General features: G+C 36.7%; 1 long non-coding RNA gene across 1 annotated transcript; it reads left to right on the forward strand.

Annotated features, from left to right (window-relative positions):
* Positions 272-3,023, forward strand: LOC110267074. The gene is made up of 3 exons (XR_002354400.1): positions 272-423; positions 650-803; positions 2,716-3,023. It is a non-coding gene; the product is annotated as an uncharacterized LOC110267074 (long non-coding RNA).

Raw genomic sequence — 9,439 nt, forward strand, 5'->3', positions numbered from 1 at the left:
GAGTGCTCGCTGTAAACCCCGAGTAATTAGTAAATAACGAATCAATAAATTAATTATTTTTCTAGAAAATTAGAAAATAGAATTTTATAGTTTAAGGTCATAGAGAAAATTAAAACAAGAATTTTGACAACAATTTTAAAGAATTTGGCCCAAGGTTGGGCCAAACAGGTCGAACCGATTGAACCGGGCCCATATTGGGCCCAATTACCCAAGCCCAAGTATATAAAGGAACCTTCCTCATTGTTAATACTTCAGGTTGCAGAGAGGAAGAGTGAGAGCACGGTGGGTTAGGGGAAAGAAATGAAACCCTTGCTCCAAATTCATTCAATTCCACATAACTTTCAATCCGGAGCTCCGATCACCGCACCGTTTGCGGTCACACGACCGCAACGTCGAGCTCTACAAAACCCAGTGGTCAATTAGGTAAGAAATCCACGTTTTTGTTTTCAATTCCCTCTTCCACAATTTCGAATTTAATGTGTAATTATGTTGGATTTCACCTGAATTCGGTGTTTAGTTTCGAATTAACTCGCGGGTATTGTTGGGTTCAGCTTATTGAGGCTGTGGGTAAAGTAAGCACCCTCAATTCATTTATAAAATATTGAATTAGTGAACTCTATGTTAACTACAGTAAATATTATGATGTTAGATTGAAATTGGTTGTGGATTGGAGTCAATTTGAGAAATTGGAAGCTAGAGGATTAGCTTTGGAGGCTGGTTATCATTGGTGAGGGGGCTAGAGTTGTGGAGGTTGTGGTTCGGAAATGTTTGAGGTGTTTTGGGTTATCAAAAAAATGGCCAAGGTATGGTTTTGGTTTCTCGTATATAATATATAATGTGTCGTGAAAACTTAGGCTAGTTGACCCATAGGATAAGTTGTATTGATTGTTGGTTGTTGAATTAAATTGTTGATTTGTGTTGAATATGAATTTTGGCAACTGATGTTATAGTGAGAATATATTGATACATGATGATTTTAATGATGAATGATGAGTATGATGAGAATGAATATATATATATATATATATATATATATGTAATGAATTATTGATGATATTTTTGGGTTATGTTGGCTGTGAAAGTAACCCTAGATAACTGAAGAAAGGCTGAAAATATAATTTTGGAAGGGATATAAGTTCAAATGTGAGTTATGGTATGTAAGGATGTTGAAAAGGGCCAAGGCAGAATTTTCAACATAATTGACAGTAGAATAAACCAGTTTCTGGGAGTAGACCAGGCTCTATTTTTAAATAAAACTATTTTTTCATGAAATTTTAATGTGTTACGAGTGTCTCATAAAAATTTCAGAATTTATTGAAGAGTGGTTTGGAAGAAATGAATTTTTAAAAATTGATGAATTCTGCAGAAAATTCCATTTCTCTGCTGCAGAAGTACCAACTTCCAACCTACCTATTTTGCAATTCTGATGTGCTTTTGGACTGAAACCAACGGCATTTCTAAGCCTTTTGAGCCCACAATCTAAAGTTTAAATTTTGTGTCAAAACGCTTTTTAATAAATTAGTTATGTTGCAAAGAGTGAGGGTAGTTCGCTGGATTTTGAAAATAGATTTCTAAAAGGCAGGGCTGTATTTCTAAGCTCATAACTATTTCATGTGACATGGTATTAATCTAAAATTTAGTTTTCCGGAAATAAGGAAGAGTCTTGTTTAAGAAAATGAATTTTGAAAGGCAATGGGCGAGAATTGGATTTTTAGTGAATTTAACAAATCTACCGCTCCTGCTATTCCTTGCTGTATTTTCTCAAAAACAATAACATCCTTTTTAAGCAAAAACACCAGTTTTAACTATGACCAAATTACCTTAATACCAAGATTTAGCTTCTAAAATAGTAGTATTGGGCCAACCAAGTAAGGCTTAAGTTCAATGGGTGATGCGGAGGTATGTATAATTAGGCGGTGATGCGGAGGTATGTTTTGTAGTGTTGGTGATGTGGAGGCTTAATAGAGAGAAATGAAATGAGAAAATATGCATGAAAGAGATAATCTAAACGAATATGTAAATTATTAAAAGTGTATATTGAATGGGCCTTGTGCCAAACTGCTAATGAGAAAGTGCCCGCCTAATGGATAGCCTGAGATTGCTAATGCGGGAATATTGGCCTAACTGATAGCATTGTTCCTTACTATGATACACATTGAAATGTTATTATAATGAGGCCTAATTGACACGGGTAACCATGATGCCAAGGTGTCTAATTGACACAGTAAAGAGACCATATTCGGGGTTCACTCCGAGTAACGTCAGGTTGCGGGTAGACAACTGACGCATGAGCTCATGGCCTGCGCTAGGAAAGGCATGCATTATGTACATTTGTATATTTTGTTTGAGCGTGCATTATCTTGGCTTGCTTAATTGTTTATACACGTTAATTGCTAATCGCCTACTTGTTATATATGCTTTCTGTATGTGTTTGACTTGTCTGTTTTGTCTGTCTATGCAATTTTATTGGAGTTGGAGAAATGGAGGAAAGGCGAACAGATTGAGGGTTTTGATTAGATGTTGATCAAGTTTAGAACCTTAGATACCTACCCTCGTTTATTGTTTTAGCTTTAGTTCCTTAAGATTTATAATCCGATTGTCGGCGTTCTAGGATTGCCTTTGGCTTTCCCAGGACCTTGTTTATTATATATGTGGGCACCTTAACCATACTGAGAACCTCCGACTCTCATCCCATACAATATTATTGTTTTTCAGATGCAGGTTGAGAAGCACCACTCTGTATTCTGGAGACACTGACGAAGCGAAAAACTCTTGGGATTCAGGGCCGTATATTTATGAATGTATATAGATTCTCCACCTTGTATTTTATGTTTGTCCCTCTTAGAGGTTGACTCGGAGAAACAGGTTGTCATTTTTTGCTTTGGGTCATTTTGGGATCCTCTTATGTATATACTTGTATGTTCTGGCTGGTTTATCTTTGCGAACTGAGTTGGAAGCCTTGTTAATTATACCTTTGACACTCCCTTTTTATTATTCATACACAAATATCTTACGTTTCCTCGTACGCAGGTTTTTGTTTACGTGAGTATTACGAATTTTGTTTTAAACTTTTCTTCAAAGACTCCTAGATATAAAACTTTTTCAACTATATTATATATATATTTTTTATTTTTAGAGATCGTAATACCTCACCACCTCAGTTTTATGACTTAAGCATAAGACTTTGTGTGGTAAGGTGTTACATTATGGTATCAGAGCAGTTCGTTCCCGTAGAGCCTGGGAAATAAACTGACTATACTTCTGAGCAAACTCTGGCTGTGTGTAGATGCTATTTAGGATGTCTGCTTGACTTATATAGCATAAATGTTCATGAGCATTACCTTTGGAGATTCGAAGCACTAGACTTTAGATATTAAGACTGATCACCTTAATATCAATTGTTCGGTGTGGACAAGACCCAAATGGCGTCTCGTGGATGCGAGCGAGGTTGTATGATTGATCTTTAAGCTGCTCTGGAGAATATAGTTGCTGCTGTGTGAGCTACTATTGAAGGAATAGAGCGGATTACTTAGGAATTGTGATGGAGGCGATAATGGATTAGGTAGTAGAGATTCCTAGGGATTAGGACTCTTGCAGCTATGGCAAAGGTTAATAACATTTAGTTAGAAAGATGGAGAGATTCAGGGAATGTTCTGGCAGAGTAAGTGAACGATTCCGAATCTTAATGGCTAAAATCAGAGTAACGCTGCGGAAGCACAGTGATTTTGGTGACTCTAGAATAGTGATGATGAGAGGAAGAAGTTGTGAGGTATGAGCATGATTCAAGGATTAACACAAGATCGAAGAATGTAGAGTGAGAAGGTGTAGCTTAGGTTATACCATATTAACTCAAAATAAGATATTAAGGAATTGTTAGCGAGTGAGATAGCTGAGAAAGCATTGAGATTAATTTCATTTAGAAAGAACCCTTGAAGGGTAAGGAAGTTGTACTCATTAAGAGAGTTAAACGAAGCTAAGAGTGAGACAAACGGGTTTAGCTTAGGCTTGAATTGGGAATAAGATAATGCATTAACGTCCGAGAATGGTAAAATGAATGGTAAGAAGTCAGTTGAATCTGAGGGGGCATATATGAAGATTTGATAGCGAATTTTCGAGGACAAAAATTTCTGTTAAGGGGTAAGATATAAACCCCCGAGTAATTAGTAAATAACGAATCAATAAATTAATTATTTTTCTAGAAAATTAGAAAATAGAATTTTATAGTTTAAGGTGATAGAGAAAATTAAAACAAGAATTTTGACATAAATTTTAAAGAATTTGGCCCAAGATTGGACCGAACGGGACGAACCAATTAAACCGGGCCCATATTGGGCCCAATTACCCAAGCCCAAGTATATAAAAGAACCTTCCCCATTGTTAATACTTCAGGTTGTAGAGAGGAAGAGTGAGAGCACGGTGGGTTAGGGGAAAGAAATGAAACCCTTGGTCCAAATTCATTCAATTCCACATAACTTTCAATCCGGAGCTCCGATCACCGCACCGTTTGCGGTCACACGACCGCAGCGTCGAGCTCTACAAAACTTAGTGGTCAATTAGGTAAGAAAGCAACGTTTTTGTTTTCAATTCCCTCTTTCTCAATTTCAAATTCAATGTGTAATCATGTTGGATTTTGCCTGAATTCGGTGTTTAAGTTTGAATTAACTCGTGGGTATTGTTGGGTTCAACTTATTGAGGTTGTGGGTCAGGTAAGCACCCTCAATTCTTTTATGAAATATTGAATTAGTGAACTCTATGTTAACTATAGTAAATATTATGATGTTAGATTGAAATTGGTTGTGGATTGGAGTCAATTTGAGAAATTGGAAGCTAGAGGATTAGCTTTGGAGGCTGGGTATCGTTGGTGAGGGGGCTAGAGTTGTGGAGCTTGTGATTCGAAAACGCTTAAGGTGTTCCGGGTTATCGAGAAATCGGCCAAGGTATGGTTTTTGTTTCTCGTATATAATATGTAATGTGTTGTGAAAACTTAGGCTAGTTGACCCATAGGATAAGTTGAATTGATTGTTGTTTGTTGAATTAAATTGTTGATTTGGGTTGAATATAAATTTTGGCAACTGATATTGTAGTGAGAATATATTGATACATGATGATTTTAATGATGAATGATGAGTATGATGAGAATGAATATATATATATATATATGTAATGAATTATTGATGATCTTTTTGGGTTATGTTGGCTGTGAAAGTAACCTTAGATAACTGAAGAAAGGCTGAAAATGTAATTTTAGAATGGATATAAGTTTAAATGTGAGTTATGGTATGCAAGGTTGTTGAAAAGGTCCAAGGCAGAATTTTTTGCATAATTGATAGTAGAATAAACTAGTTTCTGGGAGTAGACCAGGCCCTATTTTTAAATGAAACTATTTTTCTATGAAAGTTTAATGTGTTATGAGTGTCTCATAAAAATTTTAGAATTTATTGATGAGTGGTTTGGAAGAAATGAAATTTTAAAAATTGATGGATTCTGCAGAAAATTCCGTTTCTCTGCTGCAAAAACACCAACTTCCAACCTACCTAATTTGCAATTCTGAGGAGCTTTTGGATTGAAACCAATGGCATTTCTAAGCCTTTTAAGCCCACAAACTACAGTTTAAATTTTGTGTCAAAATGTTTTTTAATTAATTAGTTATGTTGCAAAGTGTAACGGTAGTTTGCTGGATTTTGAAAATAGATTTCTAAAAGGCAGAGATGTATTTCTAAACTCATAACTTTTTCATGTGACATGGTATTAATCTAAAATTTATTTTTCCGGAAATATGGAAGAGTCTTATTTAAGGCAATGGGCGAGAATTGGATTTTTAGTGAATTTAACAAATCTACCGCCCCTGCTATTCCTTGTTGCATTTTCTCAAAAACAATAACAGCATCCTTTTTAAGCAAAAGCACCAGTTTTAACTATGACCAAATTACCTCAATACCAAGATTTAGGTTCTAAAATAGTAGTATTAGGACAACCAAGGAAGGCTTAAGGTCAATGGGTGATGCGGAGGTATGTATAATTAGGCGGTGATGCGGAGGTATGTTTTGTAGTGTTGGTGACGTGGAGGCATAATAGAGAGAAGTGAAATGAGAAAATATGCATGAAAGAGATAATCTAAATGAATATGTAAATTATGAAAAGTGTATATTGAATAGGCCTTGTGCCAAACTGCTAATGCGAAAGTGCCCGCCTAATGGATAGTCTGAGATTGCTAATGCAGGAATGTTCGCCTAACTGATAGCACTGTTCCTTACTGTGATACACATTGAAATGTTATTATAATGAGGCCTAATTGACATGGGTAACCGTGATGTCAAGGTGTCTAATTGACACAGTAAAGAGACCATATTTGGGGTTCACTCCGAGTAACGTCAGGTTGTGGGTAGACAACCGACGCATGAGCTCATGGCTTGCGCTAGGAAAGGCATGCATCATGTGCATTTATATATTTTGTTTGAACGTGTATTGTCTTGGCTTGCTTAATTATTTATTCACGTTAATTGCTAATTGCCTACTTGTTATATATGCTTTCTGTATGTGTTTGACTTTTCTGTTTTGTCTGTTTATGCAATTTTATCGGAGTTGAAGAAACGGAGGAAAGGTGAAGAGATTGAGGGTTTTGATTAGATGTTGATCAAGTTTAGAATCTTAGATACCTATCCTCGTTTATGGTTTTAGCTTTAGTTCCTTAAGATTTATAATCCGATTGTCGGCGTTCTAGAATTGCCTTTGGCTTTTCCGGGACCTTGCTTATTATATATGTGGGCACCTTAACCATACTGAGAACCTCCGGTTCTCATCCCATACAATATTTTTGTTTTTCAGATGCAGGTTGAGAAGCACCACTCTGTATTCTGGAGACACTGACGAAGTGAAGAACTCTTGGGATTCAGGGCCGTATCTTTATTTATATTTATGAATGTATATAGATTCTCCACCTTGTATTTTATGTTTGTCCCTCTTAGAGGTTGACTCGGAGAAACAGGTTGTCGTTTTCTGCTTTGGGTCATTTTGGGATCCTCTTATATATATACTTGTATGTTCTAGCCGGTTTATCTTTGCGAACCGAGTTGGAAGCTTTGTTAATTATACCTTTGACACTCCCTTTTTATTATTCATACACAATATCTTACGTTTCCTTGTACGCAAATTTTTGTTTACGTGAGTATTACGAATTTTGTTTTAAACTTTCTTTCAAAGGCTCCTAGATATAAAACTTTTTCAACTATATTATATTATATTATATTATATATATATATTTTTTTTTTATTTTTAGAGATCGTAATACCTCACCACTTCAATTTTATGACTTAAACATAAGACTTTGTGTGGTAGGGTGTTACACTCGCTCCATCGTTGCCCTAATCGTGCTGTAAATCATCCTCTCGGAACACCTTTCCTTTCTACAAACACTAGTTCAAATCAAATAATATTGTATATGGTGGTTTGAAAGTACGTGGTGGCTCAACCCTTATGAATGGTGGCTCTGTTTTAGTGGATCCATCACAAATTCACTAGCACGAGCTGAGACGGAGCTATGGCTAACAAAGGGTTCAGAAGCATCAGGCCTTTCTTGAGAAAATTGAAAGAATGCTCCAGTCTCCCTTAGTACCTGAGGCAAACTGATGTCATCAAATGGGTTTAACGGACTGAAGGATTCTTCTGTTGGAATTACCAATTGTGGTATGTATGATTTTACTTGCGGCTGTGGTTGTGGTGGGTAAAAGGAAAATAAATGTTGCTGATAAATCAGAAACTGTTGATGTTGCTCATAAGCTGGAAACTGACGTTGGAGCTCATAAGCCAGAAACTAATGTTGTTGCTCATAAGAGGGAAATGGCTAATGTTGCTCATAGGGGGAAACTGATGTGGTCTAGGTGGGGGCGGGGTGGCGGCAGTGGTTGATTCGTCTTGGGGTCTGCATACGAAGCTCTTTTTGACAACCTTAGGTGATTGCCATACTGTTGTGTGTACCAATCATAGTACATCGAGAGAGAGTGAAAGTCGACAATTTTGTCTCTTGTTTGCAGCATATTATAGCACTAGTTGTTCCACATATCGACCCAAAGTCTGTTTCTTTCCTTCCTGTCATGGCACTGTGCTCGAATCAACCGCCTGCAGTGAGCTTCTCCAATTCGGAATGCTTCCTTTGGTGAAAGTTGTACAAGCCCGAATTGGCATTTCACTCGGTCTATTGGGTACCATTCTATACACTCGAATGACACCAATAGACACTTTGTGGAGCATATCCACAATTATAAGGATAGGTCCTCAGGGACATTAACTCTTATATATGGCTGCCATATAAGCTGAACAACAATAAATACGACGATAATCAATTAAATTATTAAACATAAAAACTTCTTAAGAGAAATCATTAGCACGTACATCGTTCACACTCATGTGATCTAATTATTACCTAAATTGCATCGTAGACCATGGCACATAATCTCTTAATCGATGCCAGTGACTCTACCTAAATTAGTTTATGTTAGTTATAATAATAATAATAATAATAATAATAATAATAATAATAATAATAATAATAATAATAATAATAACCATTACCATTGCCCACTTGGAATGCCAAAAACCAGAAGCTCACCTTGAGGAACAGGCGCTATCCACAACATATCTTCTCATACCTAAACAAAGAGAAGAATAAGGGGGTCATTCATCTCTTTACAGTTATATTGCGATGCAAGGCACAATGACTTGTATAGATGTGCCAGACAAGCTGTCCCCAACAATGTTATAAATGTGATGGAAATCTCGAAAAAGAGGTAAAAACTTTGAGTTAGCAGAATTGGTCAATTTGTCTAAAAACACAACAGTTCTAAGCAAGCAGAATATGTGAACCCAGACATATTGCTCGATAAACTCTTGGGTGTCTAATGATTTGGTGTCTCTTCATTGTCGGACCCATGCTAGGTTTATCTTCCCCAACATGTGATCACGCAGACCGGGCTGTCTACCAAACATTGCTATGCAATTCTCCACCAAGAACGAGTGACTGCTGTTCGTTCTGCCTATCACGGGGTCGTTCCTATTGATCGGCAGGCCAAGAATATGTATCACGTCTTCTAGGGTCAATCAGTTCGCAAAATGAAAGGTGAAATGTATGACTTTCCAGCTTCCATCGCTCTACTAAAATACTCAACAGTCCATAATGTCCTTCTTTTTGCCTAATCATGAAACGTGATGAAAATCAGTTGACGTTAGGGCGGCTATAGTGATCTTGTTGTAGGTTTTCAGCGAATCAAGTTTGTCCTCCTAATTTTTATGTTGCATCTATACTAATTTTAAAAAAAATGTAAAATTTAGACCTAAGAGGTAAAGCATTATGGTGCGCGAATTAGGATATTCGCACAACTTAACTGGCAAGTGCACCAGGTCATCCAAGTAATGCCTCAAGTGAGTGAGGATCGATCCCACGAGG

Source organism: Arachis ipaensis, chromosome B09 (assembly GCF_000816755.2).
Source record: "Arachis ipaensis cultivar K30076 chromosome B09, Araip1.1, whole genome shotgun sequence".
NCBI classification, from domain to species: Eukaryota; Viridiplantae; Streptophyta; class Magnoliopsida; order Fabales; family Fabaceae; genus Arachis; species Arachis ipaensis.